Below are 16461 nucleotides of genomic sequence, written 5' to 3'. Positions count from 1 at the left end.
CCAGTAATCAGCAGAGAGTTGCCACCGTGGATTAAACATGCTGTAAATCACGGCACATAAATTAGATGGTTCGCCTGCTTGACGTTTCGAAGAGCAGGCGCGCCGGTGCAAAGACCGCTCTTTGTATTCGAACACAGAAAGCGCGTTTTCTCCTACGGAGCCCGAATCACGTTCCACATCGAGTGCAGCTAACCCTCCACTCGTAAGGCTGGATTTAGGTAACATATAATTGCCCTGAAAGCCGACGCGAGTGAAAAAATTTGCTTCATGTTGCGAACGCCTCTGTTACGCCTCGGCGAGCTGGCGGCAGCATGCGGATTGACATGCGCAGCCATGTGCGCAGCGCACGCTGCCTTCGCCGCCTTCCCGCCGCCTTCGCCGGGCTCGCTCGCGCGGTTTATCGCGCAGATCACCCGCGCGCTATCTTTTCGTGGCGGCGTATCTTGGAGCCAATCTTTCTTGAGTCACGCCGCAGCTTGCTGCTTGGTGTCGCTCCGCACGGTGGCGATGCAGGATAGTTTGCCAAAGTGGTTTTAGCCGTTTAAAGCAGAAAAAAATCTTAGTGGAAGCTGCAAGTGCTTAGTTTTACATGAAAGTATTAGATTCAATTTGTTTTTTGGTTCTTTGATGATTTGTTTATTTTTACGTTTAGAAATTTAGTACTTCATTTGGTCATTTGGCGTTGCAGAGGCTAGCGATAGCTACGCGCGCGAAGCGGATGCTGCGCACGTTGTAGTACGTTTCGCTGCGCACTTTTTTCCGCGCTGGTTGGCACTTCACGCCGCTGCAGTTTGCATTTTCCTCTTTTTCTGCGGTATCGTTTACTACCAGTGTTGCACTGAGATGTGAGCCTCGTTTTCCGCAAAAGTAAGTAACCTTCCATATCTCTTCTGTGGTGAAAGTGTCGGCTTTGCCGGCTAAGCCACTAACGCGCCTGATTGAACCTTTGGTTTACAAATCACAAAACAGTATCAGCCAGTGTTTTACATACCAAAGTGCAGCGTTGAATGTATTAAAACAGGACATTTGCATGTATTTGAGCTTTTGTTAAGTGGATACAACTAGGCTGCTATCGCATGCGAGTTGCTTTCTTTACCAAGGCGATGACAAGGTGAACGGTACTCTTGCCAAGGACTCTCATCTGGCCACCTGTGTGCTCCAATTCTCCTTGCTGTGATTGCCGTCAGTGAAACTCGCGTTAAAAAGGCTTTGGTTATCTTAACTGCGTCAAGCTTTTATTTCATTGCGATTGAGAGCCCCGGCACAAAGGTAGTTTACTCAGTGGTGCTGCTCTGTATGTGTGCAGGCTGTTCGACAGTGCAGTAAAGTACTACGGCTCTTTGCAGGCATGGCAGCTTTTATTTCTTGGAAAACCATTGCACCGTGCACAGCTGGCGTTGTCCCTACTTCACTGTGTACATTTCGTTTTGGGTACAGGCTGTTCAACAGTGGTTTTCAGAGGACCTCCTTGCCTGCTCAACTTCTCAAGTTTTGGTAAGCACGCTTTGCAACTCCTTCCTTTTCTTTCACTTCATGATTTCTTGTATAGGTCTAGGCTCTTTGCTAATGTTCATTCCACAAGCCCCATTATTTGTTTGTCCTTTAGAACTCCAACTGTTGGCCGGAGGAGCAAGGACCTGGTCTAGTTTCACGCAAATTAATAGCAGCACCTTGTACTTGGTTGTTCAGACGACTTGGCCTGGAGATTGTTTCAGTTCTGAGGTGGGAATCTGGACTAATGCTTCTTGTGCAGTGGTGTCAGTAATCTCTTGCAGTGGTGTAAGCAATCTCTTGCCCACTGTTTGAGCTTCATCGTACAGATTAGAAAGGGCTTCTTTGGCAATGCAGTGTTAGAAACCTTATACACACGCACTTTTATTTGTCTTATCTTTCAGATGTGCCCTGTGTGGCTGTCAAGTTAAGGTCCAAGATTTAACACATCTCTGGTGTTTACTGAAGTGATGCAGGCATTACCAGGACAGCAGCATCTCTGCTATGTTTTCATGCGACGGTGCAAGATGTCAAACATCAACCACTTTTGATTCAGCCACATCTTGCAGGTAAGAGAAAGCCTGTTTGCAAGATGCCGCTTAGGAGGTTCTATGAGTACAGTGTGCATCACAGTAAGGCAGTGCACTTGCTATTGACTGCTTGGCTTTCAGTGTCCATGCACGCTGTTTGGATTTTGCTTCTGTTAAAGGCCTCCACAGTGATTGACTTCTTGAGTTTATGGTGAGCCGTAGCACTCTGCTGAAATGCCGCTTGCAGTGACATCATATGCATCTATGTTTTTAATTAGCTTATTTTATTGCCTGTGCTGTCACTCCTTGCCATTTCCTGGTCTTATTTGCTTCCGACTCCTCATTGGCCATTCTACATGCACCTGACTGACTGTGCTTTTGGTTACTCTAATATTTTTCACTTCTGCAGGCTGCTGAACAGAGCTGGATTTGACTTCCCCTTGTTACCGTCTAGTTGGCATCCTCCTTGCAAGAAAAGCGATTTTTGGAGCACCTAGCGAGCTCTTCAGTGTCGTCCACATCCCGCCATCCAAGTGCTTACCGCTCCATGGCTTCTAGCATTAATTTCCTGGTCCCTTTCTTTTTTTGTGTGGGTGTATGCACTGGATTCAATAAAGAGTAACGCAGTGACTGAAAAGTGTGCTAGCACATACATTTATGGCTCATTACTACAGCCATACATCCCTTGTAATGTGGGCTCATTGTTCGGGTCATTGCAAATCAGTTTTGAGTTCATTTTTGAGTGGTGTATACCAGAAAAATGAACTATAACATTTTTAAAGCTTTAGAGGGTTTAAAAGCAGCACTAAAATCAGTCTTGAAATGCGTAAAATAATACAGGCACCCATTTCGGAAAAAAAAAGGAACGTCTAAAAAAATTCTAGAACAGTTCTACCTCAGAAGTTTTCTAGCCGTATACAAGCGTAGCGTTAGCAGAGCTAATAGAGGGCTAGTAAACGTCTAAGTCTAAAAAACTGCTTAGGTGAAACTTCTTCTAGATGTCAAGCTTTTTTTTACGAGACTTTTTTTAGACGTCTATTAGCGCTTTTTGTGTTTCGTGGGCAGGGAGCGCAGCCGACGATTTTAACATTGATGTCCTCGCGTTCGTTTCTGTCAGGCCAGAAGTAAGTGCCAGGGAAATCGTCAACGCGTACGGAGCCAGATCGGCATCAGTTTGGAGGTCACTATCAAGACACAGCTACCACCCCTATCATGTGTGTTTTCACCAGAAACTGACACCGAATGACTTTCAGAAACAGCTCGATTTTTGCAACTCGTGCCTAAAGTAATGCGACGAAGACCCAAAATTCCTGCACAAAGTGCTTCGGACAGACGAGGCCCAATATTGCAGGGACTCCAATGTCAACTTGTACAATGCGCATTATTGGTGCGACAAGAACCCACATTGGCTACGCCGGCACAGGCACCAAGTAAGATGGTCAGCAAATGTTTGGTGTGGCATTTATGACGGCCGTATGGTCGGTCCTCACTTCACCGACAGAAACCTCACTGGGAAAAAGTACACAGACTGCGTCCTAAAAGGCGCCGTCTCTGAATTTGCTTCCGAGCTATACCACTGGCCGGGTTGAAAAAAAATGTGGTATCAGCATTACGGAGCCCCGCGAGATTTTTTTCGTTCGGCGGTGCAATTCCTGGAGAGCAGCTTTCCCAACCAATGGATTAGGCGGGGGGTGCGTGCGTGCGTGTGCGTGTGTGTGTGTGCGCGCGCGCGCGCGCGTGGGGGGGGGGGGGGGGGGGGCAGCGTGGCTTCCAATATCGCCCGATTTGTCACCACTGGATACGTTAAGAACGAAGTTTTCAATACGGAGTCAGCAAACCTCGAAGACCTGAAGGAGCGTATCAAGATATCAATTGAAAAAGATTCCCCGAGAGATGCTCATTTCTGCCGTTAACTCTATCAAAGACCGCATTCTACTATGCATCGCAATAGACGGCAATCATTTTCAACACGTGATGTGAAAACGGCTTCTTTTCATCCCATATGCTAGTTCTTTCCTGGAGTGTCCAAGTGGGGCTGCAACCAACTAAATCCATAAAAGGTACAAATTTCATTCATTCCTGTTTGTTATACAACTAGAAAGTGCTAAACACCTGCGGACAAGGTTTCCTAATTAAGTACTAGCACTTCTTGCAGCACGGGCCGTGTCTGATCCAGCACACGGTAATCGTATTGAGCCAGCCGGTAGGGAAAACCTTAGTGCTAAAATTGCAATGTTTTCAGTTGGAGTCTTTTCACGAAGTCATTCTCATTTATTGTAGCAGACAAGCTGATACCGCATAAAAAAATAGACGCTTGACAGAAATAATAGTATGCATGTCGATATACCGGCCCTATTTAACGTTGAACAGTAATCTGCACACTGTCAGACAAGAGTACCTTTATCTCTTTCACGAAGCTCGTGAAAAACAAAAACAAGAAAAGATTATAAAACACTTTCCGAGTTAACCAGACAGAAAGAGCACATGCAGACATGCTTATCAGTGTTCCCAAAAGCGACGGCCGCGTAGCAGACGATGACTATAATTTTTCTTACTCACAGCGACGAAGCGGTCGATAACGGCGGCCGCTAAGCTGAGCGCCAAGCTTATATATAGCGAGGAAAGTTAGCACACGCGTTTCGAATTGGGCGCTGCATTGATTACGACACGTCACCAGCGGACGCTTCGCTTACGCCATACATCCGGCGCTCCTCGTGCGCTCACCTTCGGTCGCGTGCGGGAAAAAGCGTCGGATTTCTTCGCGCTGCAGGGCTCCAGAAATTGAGTTTTTCCTTCGTTTAAAAAACTGAGATGAAAACGCCTTGTTCACGGCACCAGACTCCCAACTGGGACTAACCACCCAGCTGCGATAAATTCATAGTTAATTAGTGGGGTTTTGTTAATTACCTGGATAATTAGAGGGGTTTTGCAGCATATTGTTCTGCCTGGCCAGATAGTGTGATCGTACACCTATTCTTTTGCTATGTTGAACCCAATATTTTCAGGAATTTTTGAAAGTGTTCGCTGAAACACGTGGTGCGTGAGCGTACAAATTATTGAAAAATATAAGATGCTGTGAATATCAAAATACCTCGGATTTATCGTCTGCTTCAAATATTATCTAAGAGGGTTCTCGTGTGGGCTAGTTGGTTCATGCTTAATAAACAGATTCACAACAGCGCTACGGAACGTAGTGACACGAAAAACACGAAAAACCAACAAACACAGCGCCCGTCTTGTGTTTTTCGTGTCCCTTCTGTCCTCGTTCCGTAGCGCTGTTGTGAATCTGTCAAATATTAGTCGCACCAATTGGTCTGCACTTTTTGTCCCTCTCTCGCACCACCACGGGTTCACAGGGAGGACCTTTGGATGCAGACGTTTGATGAATAACGAAATGGCGCCGTCAAAAACGTGCCCTTCCTTGCATACTGGGAGGTCTACCGTTTCCTGTCCAGCAGCACTATAGACACGTTCACGGACAATGTATCGACTTTGGAGTTTGCTGACATATCAGTACCAATTTCTTCACTCAATCGACCCACATCTTAGATCAAGGCTCTCACCCAGAATTCCTCGACATCTGGAAACACTTTATCATCGACTCCGTCTTAATGCTGCATATACAAACGGCTTACGATACCGTTTTAGACAAATGGACAGTCCGCACTGTGACAACTGTGCCGCGATAGAAACTGTGGAGCATATCTTGCTTGAGTGCCCTGCATATGCTAACGAGCGTGCGTACTATGAACATTGCATGCAGAAGCTCTGCTCAGTGCCCCTTACAATGGACAAAGTTTTAGGTCCCTTAGCCTGTCTTAGGCAACAGAGACTTGCAATGACTTTTCTATTCACATATTTAAAAGACATTGGACATCTCGATAAGCTTTAAATTCACTTGCACGTCACCTTCATGCATTCTTCATGCAGTGAACTTCGTCAGCCCATTTGACGGACTATGCACTCCATCACTCCATAGGTTACATCAATACTCGCCATTGCATCCTTAGTACCCATTTCATGGCCGCATTTTATCTTCGTTTTTTTTTTTACCTCTTCCACTCTGCTCTCCTTCTGTCTTTATCTCCCAAATTCCCCTCCCTACGCAGAGTAGCATGCCAGCGATTTTTAAACGCCGGCTAAATTCTCTGCTCTTCATTAAAGCGTCTCTCTCTCTCTCTCTAGACATCGTGGAAGCTTCGCTCTATGTATTCGCATACTCCGGTCATCATACCGGTAAGAGCATGTATATCAGCAGCGCCGACTACGGGGCCCTGCGAAATAATGTTTCAACCAAGCCAGGATCAGAATCGTCATTTCGGCGTGCAACAATAATTCGCGTATCTCCCGAATCGAATGATTTTCGCCGCAGACGTGCTATTAAGCTCATTGCGATCATTCGCTTAGCATCTAGCCCGCGTGCGCGTTGCATGCGACAGTTCACGCATACTTCAGTGTCCGCGCGGCCCTTGTACAAAAAGTAAATAGTAATTACTCTTCGCTGTCCTTTCTAACTATTCTTCCTGTCTTTGTGTCGTACTACCTGTCACCAACAGTATCCCTTTTATTTCCGCTGGTTGCAGATGAGGTGCACAAAAACAATCGCAAGTTTTCGCGGTCGGCAAATACTTTTATGCCTCTTCGTTTTGACTATTACTTTTATTTTTTTTAAAAAGACCGCTATCGCTACTTCCCCCGTATTTTGGCAACGCACAACCACCAAGCTAGCGCCTGTTGTACACACCTGCAACTAACTGTCTACGTCCTAGCATAACAGCATGCGAAAACGGCTCTTCATAAACGTAAATAACGCATTATATCACCAGCTAATATAAAGCTGTCTGTTATTCGTCAGAAGCAGAACCCTGAGGTGGGCTGCTTTCTTATGACTGCTCGACTCTTGAGCTGGCCAATCAGGCAGAGGGAACGTGCGCAGTGTGTGCCATTTCGCGGGATAGGGATAATCCCTTTACTGGGCGGTTAAGGGCGCCCAACTGCCGAAGGACTCGGGACAGCCGTAAATGGGGCAAACATTCGTGTTGTATTTGTAGATAACAGGAAAAACACACTTGTTGCGTCCGGTGATAGCCATCTCCGCCTGTTTTACTGCTGCGATACTAATTACAACCCAGCGCTCGACCGCTGCTAAACAGCGGCCTGTATGGCCTCGTGTCTTACCTCCGGGCTTAGGAACCCCTCGCCTCGAGCCACCGTGTTCACCTTCAACTTCCTGGCGATGTACCGCTTGGAAGCGAAAGGTGCCTGGAAGTATCAATCCTGCAAGCTTGACGCGCCAAAAAGTTTTAATCATTACCGACCATCTCACGAATTTGAGCCCAAGTTAAGCTGGTTCGACATGCAGCAGCAGCAACAATACTCGCTTAACTTGAAGACCTCAGAAACGGATAGTAAATTACAAATAGAATATGCAAAGGGAACGGACAGTAAATTACAAATAGAATATGCAAAGGGTATCCCACACAAGAAAACCACTTTTTTAAAATAAACAAGAAAAAAAATTGGCAGTGGCCTAGCTCTGGTTAAGCCTGGATATACAAGCGAAAAGCTACAGTTATGCTTTGTTTGACGTCATGGCTGTCGCAGATGGCGCACAATACACTGGGAGCACGACGATAACGGTGCAGGCAAGCGCGTTATATAGCCCTCCTTCCGCATGCGTAGTAACGGTGGTAAACACGCGACTGCAAGTAGCGTCATACGAGGAAGCCGAGCGCGCGCCGATGCACACTCTGTAAACACGCACAGAGCGCGCGAACGACGGCGAAGGTCGACCGGCGGAGCCGCCTTGGGCGGCGGCTCCGCCGACCACCTGCGCCTCTCCAGTGACGTCACGCGGCGAACACGCGCATGCGCAGCTGTGGCTAAGATTGATCACGGAGCAGGCCAGACCCGGTGTTGACTAGCCTAGTGAAGCTTTTCGCTTCAAAAGGGTCCAGAAGGGTCATCATGCCCAAAAATGTTCTCCAATTCTGAAACCTTTTCTTTCTTCTCCAAGCCCTAATCGGCCCGGGAAACCATTGAAGAGAGCAACAGCTGAGACCGTTTGTAATCTCTCACAACGATTTGGCAATGGTTAGCAGCATCCTTCGTAAGAGAGGGTCTGCTGCGTCAGTGTTAAAAAGGAATGAAATGGTGCTTCCGTCAAGCTACTATAACGAAATGTTTCTTTATTTTTTTGAGTGTGCTGCTGCTGACCATTTTTTTTTTCAAGTTCTAGAAAGAAGACATTATTAACAAAGAAAGAAAGAAAGAAAGAAAGAAAGAAAGAAAGAAAGAAAGAAAGAAAGAAAGAAAGAAAGAAAGAAAGAAAGAAAGAAAGAAAGAAAGAAAGAAAGAAAGAAAGAAAGAAAGAAAGAAAGAAAGAAAGAAAGAAGGAAGGCAATACACGGTAACGGAAATAGAATGGGAAATACAAAAGTGTCAGAACAAATCAAAATATAAGGACACACAGAAGACAGGACAGGCGCAAACTTTCAACGATGCTTTATTCGACGGTCCGAAATATACATACGCGCCCATGGCAAACATAGTCTGATAGATCGTACAGATCAGGTCGCGAACTGTCGTCTGGCTACCGGAACAATCAAGAAAATGCCATTTCAACTTTCGCTCGGGGCCATCCAGATGGCAGTAATGAAATCTGTACCTCTTGAACAATTTCGTGCACAGTTCATCGTATTTAACCAAGTTGCAGACGTACCGGAATTAAACTGCACGCAAAGAACCTTTGAATGGTAGAGTTTTTTTTTTTTTTTTTTAGATCTTCGTGTACCGTTTAGCTGAGCTGAGGTGGGTGTTAAATGTTGTAATTTCCGTCCGTTTTCCTCTCTCGTAAACATATTTCATCCGCTGTGACTGATGTCAACACAAACTCGAAAATGGGTGGCCACTGATCACCGCTGAGCTGCACCATCGCTCTGATTGAAGTTATTAAACACGCCAGGCGAATTGAAAAAGAACACAGCGGCAGAGTATATTATACACAGTGATTACATTATGCACCAAATGCACATTAACGGTGCCCATGAGTTATGTGCGCAGTCTGTTAGCCGATCATCCAGTTAGTGCATATCGTACATTTTTAAGGCGAGAGCCTTAAAAAGCCTTAAAAAGGCGAAAGCCTCCATTAGCAACGAAACCCGGCGTCGGCGTGCGGGGAATCGAACCGCGGACCTTCAGATTGTGAGGCGAGCACGCAGCTCGTACACTCTAAACACAAAGGAGTAAAAAGGGAGCAAAGCTGCCCTCTAGCGCACACCATTTAAAAAAGGGTGTGTGCACACCCTTTAAAAAAGAGTGTGTGCACACCCTTTAAAAATGGGAGTAAGCTGTCCTCTAGCGCACACCCCTCTAAAAAGGGAGTGTGTTAGAGTACAACTTACTCCCTTTTTACTCCCATATAGGTGTATTCGTGTTTAGAGTGTAGGGCACAAAATCGCGTTGCTTCTTGGCAAATAAAGGTGGAACTAGTGTGTGCGTCGCCTTACAACTCTATTCTGATGAGTAGGTGTGTCATTAGAAATGAAGAAATATACATCGAAGAATTAATTCATTCGCCTTCAAAGTGCGTCTTAAGTGCAATCCGTAATTTTTTTATGTACAGTGGACAGAACTGGACGCCTTCAAAGCACGTAAGTAGTATTAAATGCCCTCCGCAATTTCAAGGCGAAAGCCTTTAATGGCTCATACTGTCGTCCGTTACCAGAGGGTGTCACACGCGTTCAACTCGGGAACTAGAAAAGATAGAAGAAAACCAACGGTTGCTTCAGATATAGGAGGAAAAAAGTGAACCTAGAAGCCACTTTTAATGACTGTAGATTAATTAGTTCATTAATTATAGGCAAAATTGTCGAAATTGTGTCGAAATAGCCAGGGGAACGGTATGACGTCACAACCACTAAAAGTCGCCACGGCATAGTGAAAATTCTCACAGAATGGTCGGAAAAACGTCGGATTTGAGTCAAATTAGATGGAAGAAGCGTAATTAACGCTTACGATCCCCGAAAGATGTATAATTTGGGTATCCATATAGCCACGGGAACGGAGTGACGTCACATCCACCGGAAGTCGTCACGGCATAGTGTCCTCGGCTTTCGCCTCTCAACACTTCAGTTCCCAAAGTGTGCTCGCAATTTTTTTCTTTCCATAGATCGCTGCGCGGTCCCTAACGTATGTTGAACCCTTTTCGTTAGCCTCCACGCTTCTTCCCCATAGGTGGGCACAAGGTAACGTAGCCCAATTAAGCTTTCCTATTTTCCGCCCCTTTTAAAGGGCACGCAACCTTGCCATCGGTTCGTGACGCACCAAGGAATGCAGACCGGCTCGGACGTTCCCACGGCGGTCATCGAAACACGTCAGCTTGCGTGACGATGCCTCGTTATGGCGTTTTGCGACGCATTCGAACACGGAACGAACAAAGCGGTGCCCTTTTAAAGAAAGGCCTTTTTTGCCGGCACGGACGGTGTAGAAACTGACAAACAGCTCAGAAAGGACGTTCGATTTTCTTATTTTTACCGCACGTCACCGCGCGCGTGGTTTTCGGAAAAGTTCTCTCTTGGGGCTAATAGTTGTCTTGAACGACAAAAAAATGTCGTAGAGAGCAGCAGATCATTCCTTACTAAACTAACATATTGTATAGACAAGGATCGCAGTCTTAGTGCAGAAGCAGTGGAGTGGAGAGCCCGCAGGTGCCAACAAACTCACAAAAAAAAAATAGCAAGGACACTTTGGCGCCTTAAGTGTTGAGAGGCGAAAGCGAGGACACTATGCCGTGGCGACTTCCGGTGGATGTGACGTACACCGTTCCCGTGGCTATATTGATTCCGAAATTATACATCTTTAGGGGATGTTAAGTTTTTATACGCTTAATTACACGTCTTTCCATCTAAATTGACACAAATCCCACGTTTTCCCGACCATTCTGTGAGAGTCTTCACTATTCCGTGACGACTTCCGGAGGATATGACGTCGCACATTTCCCGTGGTTATATCGACGTCCACGCTATTTCGATGTAATTTCAACATTTTGCTAATAATTAACTAACTAATTAATCTACAGTCATCAAACTTGGCTTCTAGGTTCATTTTTTCCTCCTCTGTCTGAAGCAAACATTGGTTTTCTATCTTTTTTAGTTCCCGAGTTAAACGCGTGTGACACGCTTTGTTAGCTGACGACGGTATGAGCCATTAAAGGCTTTCGCCTTAATAAATCATGGCTTGGCTCAGTCGAGGTATGGAGCAACAAGCTGTCCATGGTCGTCTGGTCAATGTTCATCCACTCCCGAAGGAGCTGGTTGAACTTCTCAAGGGTGGAGGAGCGGGCTAGTTGGTAGTTCATCTTGGGGAAAAACACAGGGCACTCCTAAGACAAGGACGAAGAAAGACAAGACGATACAGCGCTGCAGAACTTCTCGTCGGCGTTGGTGGCGTGTATGGGCCCTTTCCATAGGAGTTAAATGGGATTCAGGTCACGTGGCTGGCTCAGCCACACCATAACGCTCGCCCTCCTCCTCCTAAACCGATTCTTCACCACAATGGAGGCGTGTTTCAGGTCACTGTCCTGTTGGAAGCCATAACCACGTCCGAAGTTGCTGCCTGCCCATGGAAGCGTCACATTATCAAATATTTCCTCGTACACCTCTCTTCTCATGGCACCTTCAATCATGATAAGGGACCAACTCCACGAGCGGAGAAGCAGACTCATACTACGGCGTTTCCATCGTCATGCTTTCCATGCTCTCCATGCATCTCCTTCGGCAGAATCCGGTGCATTTCGGCCGAAGTATAGCCTTTGTCAAAAGTTTGGAGCCCTGACGTTTTGCTTCTAAGCCGTGTGTAGCGGGGCTCCTGTAGCATTCGTGAAAGTCCACCCGTTGTAGGGTACAGGACTAGAGACCTACTCACCTTCAGGAGATTTGGAACTCCGGAAATGCATTACGAGCCACAGTGTGGATCAGAAGCAAACCCTCTCGGCTCTAAACATCTGACACAGACTGGACATAATGGACGCCATCGTTTCCGGACAACAAGAATGTATATTCATCCCAGCACATCACTCATTTCCACTGGCCACGTGTCCAGTTCAAGACATGTCTTGCCCGCTCCACATTGGCATCCCTGTTAGTTTTATTGACGAACTGCTTTTGTTCTGACCTCCGGGCATTTAGTTCATAAGATCGCAGACATCATCAAACTGTCCACGGGGCCAGGCTGGAGCCGGATGCCCCAGAAAAATCCTTCGACAAGTCGACCGCAGAAAGTCGAGGAATCTTCTTTGCTGGCCCGAACAATCGCTGTGTCGGCGACTGCGGATCATGACCTGTGTCGTCCCCGTGAATATCGTGTGAAAATGTTGGAACTGACCCTAGACCTCTTCGAAATAACTGAAATCATCGACTGCGCCACGCCTAACTGCCTCGAACACTGGTTCTGTATCCTCACCTCTAACGGTGGGTATAGCCACGAAAATTTTCCACTTGAACTGTCTTTTCTAAATTACGTGTACCCTGCACTGTGCGCATTATGAACAAAATTAATAACAAATATGCATATCTCCGAAGTATGGCAATATAAAGTGAGAGGCACCTAGTAATAATTCAGAACAGAGAAACGAACAAAGGGATACAAATCCGCCTTGGTGAAAACAGCACGGAACTCTAACTGAAATAAAAGAATTACGCCCCCACCGACCCCTGGTTGCAAAAAAGTGCATTAATAAAGTAAGCCATATTAAACGCCGTCAATTTGGTAATAGAATATGATGCAAATTTTCCATTTGAAGGCAACAAACTAAAACATCTTCTTCCTCTCTACTCTATATTTATTATTACCCTATGGTGCGAGCATTTACATGATGGTGGGCGGACACAAAATTTGCGGAAAGGTTGTTTGATACTGATTAAACACCGCTCAACCTGCCTCCTGGCGAGTAGTCGTTTCGAAATACCTCTACACGCCTCCACGCTACAGAGAAGGCCTCGGGAAAATAAGTACCTCAGTGTCGGTGACGTTCCTCTGGCGAACGTGAGTTAGATTTCCGGCCACGACAGCTTCATTTGGATGAGGCGAATTGCAATAAAGCCTCGCAATGAGATTTCTGTCCTCGCTGAGGAAACCCAAGTGGTGGTGGAATTTAATAGGGAGTCTACCACTATACGAACAATCTTGCCTTACGGCCCACAGTGCTGCTTCGGTGTTTTCCACAAAGCCATGGTGGACATGTGTTTTTTTTTCTGCTTGCTTTTGTTTTCTTTGCAAGCCCGGACGAAACTTTCTATAGCGGTAACTTCTTTCGTAACGTCCCCGCAACAGAAAAGAAAAATTAGAGAACACAAGCAATGGGATGCGAAAGCAGCCTGTCATAGCACCAAGTCTCCACGTATTCAAAACGTTCATTTCGATAAAGAGAGCACATTTTGGTTTGGTTTATGGGGGTTTAACGTCCCAAAGCGACTCAGGCTATGAGGGAGGCCGCAGTGAAGGGCTCAGGAAATTTCGACCACCTGGGGTTCTTCAACGTGCACTCACATCGCACCGTACACGGGCCTCTAGAATTCCGCCTGCATCGAAATTCGACCGCCGCGGCCGGCTTCGAACCCGCGTCTTTCGGGTCAGAAGCCGAACGCCATAACCACTGAGCCACCGCGACGGAATTTTCATGCTGCGTTTCGGCCACGGATTTCTTTTTCGCACAATGACCGAAGTAATGCTCTCGCACCAAAAACTGTAGCGCAGCAAAGACGACAGTCTAAAGGAAACTCACGACAGCTCGAGTGCCAATTTCCAACTGATTTTAAGGCGAAAGCCTTTAATGTCTCATATTGTCGTGGCCAAAGAATGTTAGCAAATGTGTCCGCGTTTCGGCGTCACTATCAAAAAACAACTGTGTCGAGGCTGGCCTTTGGCATTTGAAGTGGAGGCACTACCACTCCGCCACGAAAGCTCAGGGTTTGAGCATGAATAAAGGCGCATCTAGTGAATGCATGGGTTTCATAAATAAAATAAAAAATAAAGTAAAATAAGAAATAAAAATAAGAAAAGAAATGAAAATAAAAACAAAATTAAAATAAAATATGAAAATTAAATAATAATAATAAGAAGAATGCGCCAGGAAACGCTTTCGCCTTACAGCACTTTTTATTTTTCCGGCCCAGGATATTTGTACGCCAGAACATGAATACAAGTTATCGCATTCGCGAGCAGGTTCGGTATGGTAGAAATAACGAGCTCTTTATCAATTAGCGCTCGTGCTGGTCGTGCTTGTCACTTTGTCTCTCATCTTCTATATTATATTCTCCTTTAATTCGCTCCAATGTAGCTCACTTGTGAGTACAGTGCATGTGTTATCGTTGCGTGTCCGCGTCCTTCACGCTGTCTTAATCTGCAATATGAAACCATACCAACTCGCCCAGGTGCCTCTTCTTCTGAGGAGGCACATTTCTCAGCCAACAAGCACCGAAAAAAGATACCAAAGCGCTATAATGATCTCATTATCGTTTCCAACAAACATTTTGCGAGGTGCGGCCAATCAACTGCTGGGCGCAAAATCGTCGGCTCCCGTTAGTGGCGAAAAGTGTACGAATGAAAGCCCCGGGTTATTCGGCGGTCGCGCTATATGTTATCTCTCTCTTAAAACAAAAAAAAAAGCTGTTCCATTTCTTGTGCGCTAAATCTTAGTATTTGACTGCACTTAATTCTGATCCACCGACCTAGGCTATTTTAATATTGAAGTTTATATTGCACCGCTATAGAAGCTAAATATAACTCTTTCCGGAGAGCGGAATTCAATCTGTGCGAGTGCCACACAGAACTGATGTCACAGCGGGGCGCTGTTCACGTGAAAAAGTACGAGCGAGAGCTATGAAAGAGTGTTCGCGCCCAGTACCCTCAGTAATTTTACCTCTGCTCCGAGCTTAAAGGCGCGGTGAATGTCAGGTGTCTGGAGGGAGACAGGAAGACTGCCCGAAAAGAAAAAAAAAACGGAGACAAAAGTGGGCTTCTGACTCATACTCGGGATGTCATCGCTAATTGCATGCTAATAAAGTTTTCTACCTCTATTGCTTTTAACTGTGTACAGAGCGTGACCTTACCACCACACTTTGTGAATATGCATGTGAGCGCACATGCAATTGTGTTGCATGCTGCTTTATCGCCTGTCACCAAAATCGATAACGCGTCCCGTTCGCGACCCGTTATACAGTGCGCCGTCGTCAAGCTCCGTACCCACGATGTTACTATACGTTCCTCGAAACGGAGCGAGCGGTGGTGGCGGGGGGCGTCACTCAACATCCGGTCGTGCTACACACGCGCGGCTGGGGGGGCCGCGTATCTCGTGGCCCTGTTCCGGCAATTTCTGGCACCCGCCCACGGAGACAGAAGCATTCGGGGCCGCGGAGAAACCGGAAGGACTCCGAAGGGACCCTCTGCTAAGGAAACAATGTGCACTGCTCTGAAAGCAGTCCGCGGTCATCGCTAACTTCGTATAGCCTACGCAAGCCCGACGTCCTAAGAACCCGACTGCATTAGAGGGAAAGAAAGAAAGGGACTGCCAGGTTTCCCTCCTTCCCGTGGTGACGAATAAATGTGAGCTACAGCTTTATTGCGTTTATAACGCGAAAGCATTACTATTAGTCCCGTTACGATAAAAGCCGCCGGCATATGTGTGTGTGTGTGTGTGTGTGTGTGTGTGTGTGTGTGTGTGTGTGTGTGTGTGTGTGTGTGTGTGTGTGTGTGTGTGTGTGTGTGTGTGTGTGTGTGTTGTGTGCGTGCGTGTGTGTGTGTGTGTGTGTGTGTGTGTGTGTGTGTCGGTGTTCTCGCAGATGGAACAGAAAATCCCAGCGATGGCAAGTAAAGTATGGTGACGTCATCAAGCTGCCGTAGGACGCATACAGCAAGCCGCGAGGACCGCCATTATTAAGGCGAAAGCCTTTAGTGGCTCATACTGTCGTCCGTTAGCAGAGGGTGTCACACTTTTGGCAGCGTTTAAATCGTGTTAACTCGGGAACTAAAAAAGATAGAAGAAAACGAATGGCTGCTTCAGGTAGAGGAGTAAAAATTGAACCTAGGATCCAAGTTTGATGACTGTAGATTAATTAGTTAATTACTTATAGGCAAAATTGTCGAAATAGCGCGAACGTTGATATAGCCACGGGAACGGTGTGACGTCACATCCACCGGAAGGCGTGACGGCATAGTGAAAATTGTCACAGTATGGTCGGAAAAACGTGTGATTTGAGTCAAATTAGAAAAATGTGTAATTAAGCGTAATTAACACTTAAGATCCCCGAGATATGTATAATCTGGGTATCGATATAGCCATGAGAACGGTGTGACGTCACATCCACCGGAAGTCGTCACGGCATAGTGTCCTCGCAATTTTTCAGACAATCGTATACATGCCGTTCTCTAAATATGCTCCCCA

At 46.2% G+C, this 16461-nt stretch overlaps 1 protein-coding gene and 1 long non-coding RNA gene across 6 annotated transcripts in view; one reads left to right on the top strand and one right to left on the bottom strand.

The window, feature by feature from the left end:
* Positions 1-16461, bottom strand: part of LOC149336261 (solute carrier family 60 member 1-like) — a 309160-nt gene that overhangs the window by 282802 nt on the left and 9897 nt on the right. The gene's annotated exons all lie outside the window — the stretch shown is intronic.
* Positions 431-2658, top strand: LOC149336262 (uncharacterized). Of its 5 annotated transcripts, none has more exons than XR_016284240.1 (4): positions 431-867; positions 1347-1494; positions 1607-1757; positions 1896-2658. It is a non-coding gene; the product is annotated as an uncharacterized LOC149336262 (long non-coding RNA). The 5 variants fall into 5 exon arrangements; XR_016284237.1 differs by lacking the exon at positions 431-867 and having other exon boundaries at positions 874-1494; positions 1896-2060; positions 2431-2658; XR_016284239.1 differs by lacking the exon at positions 431-867 and having other exon boundaries at positions 874-1494; positions 1896-2060; positions 2163-2658.

Source organism: Amblyomma mixtum, chromosome 7, assembly GCF_055824585.1.
Source record: "Amblyomma mixtum isolate Tamu chromosome 7, ASM5582458v1, whole genome shotgun sequence".
Classification (NCBI taxonomy): Eukaryota; Metazoa; Arthropoda; class Arachnida; order Ixodida; family Ixodidae; genus Amblyomma; species Amblyomma mixtum.
This window is presented reverse-complemented; position numbering and strand designations above follow the sequence as displayed.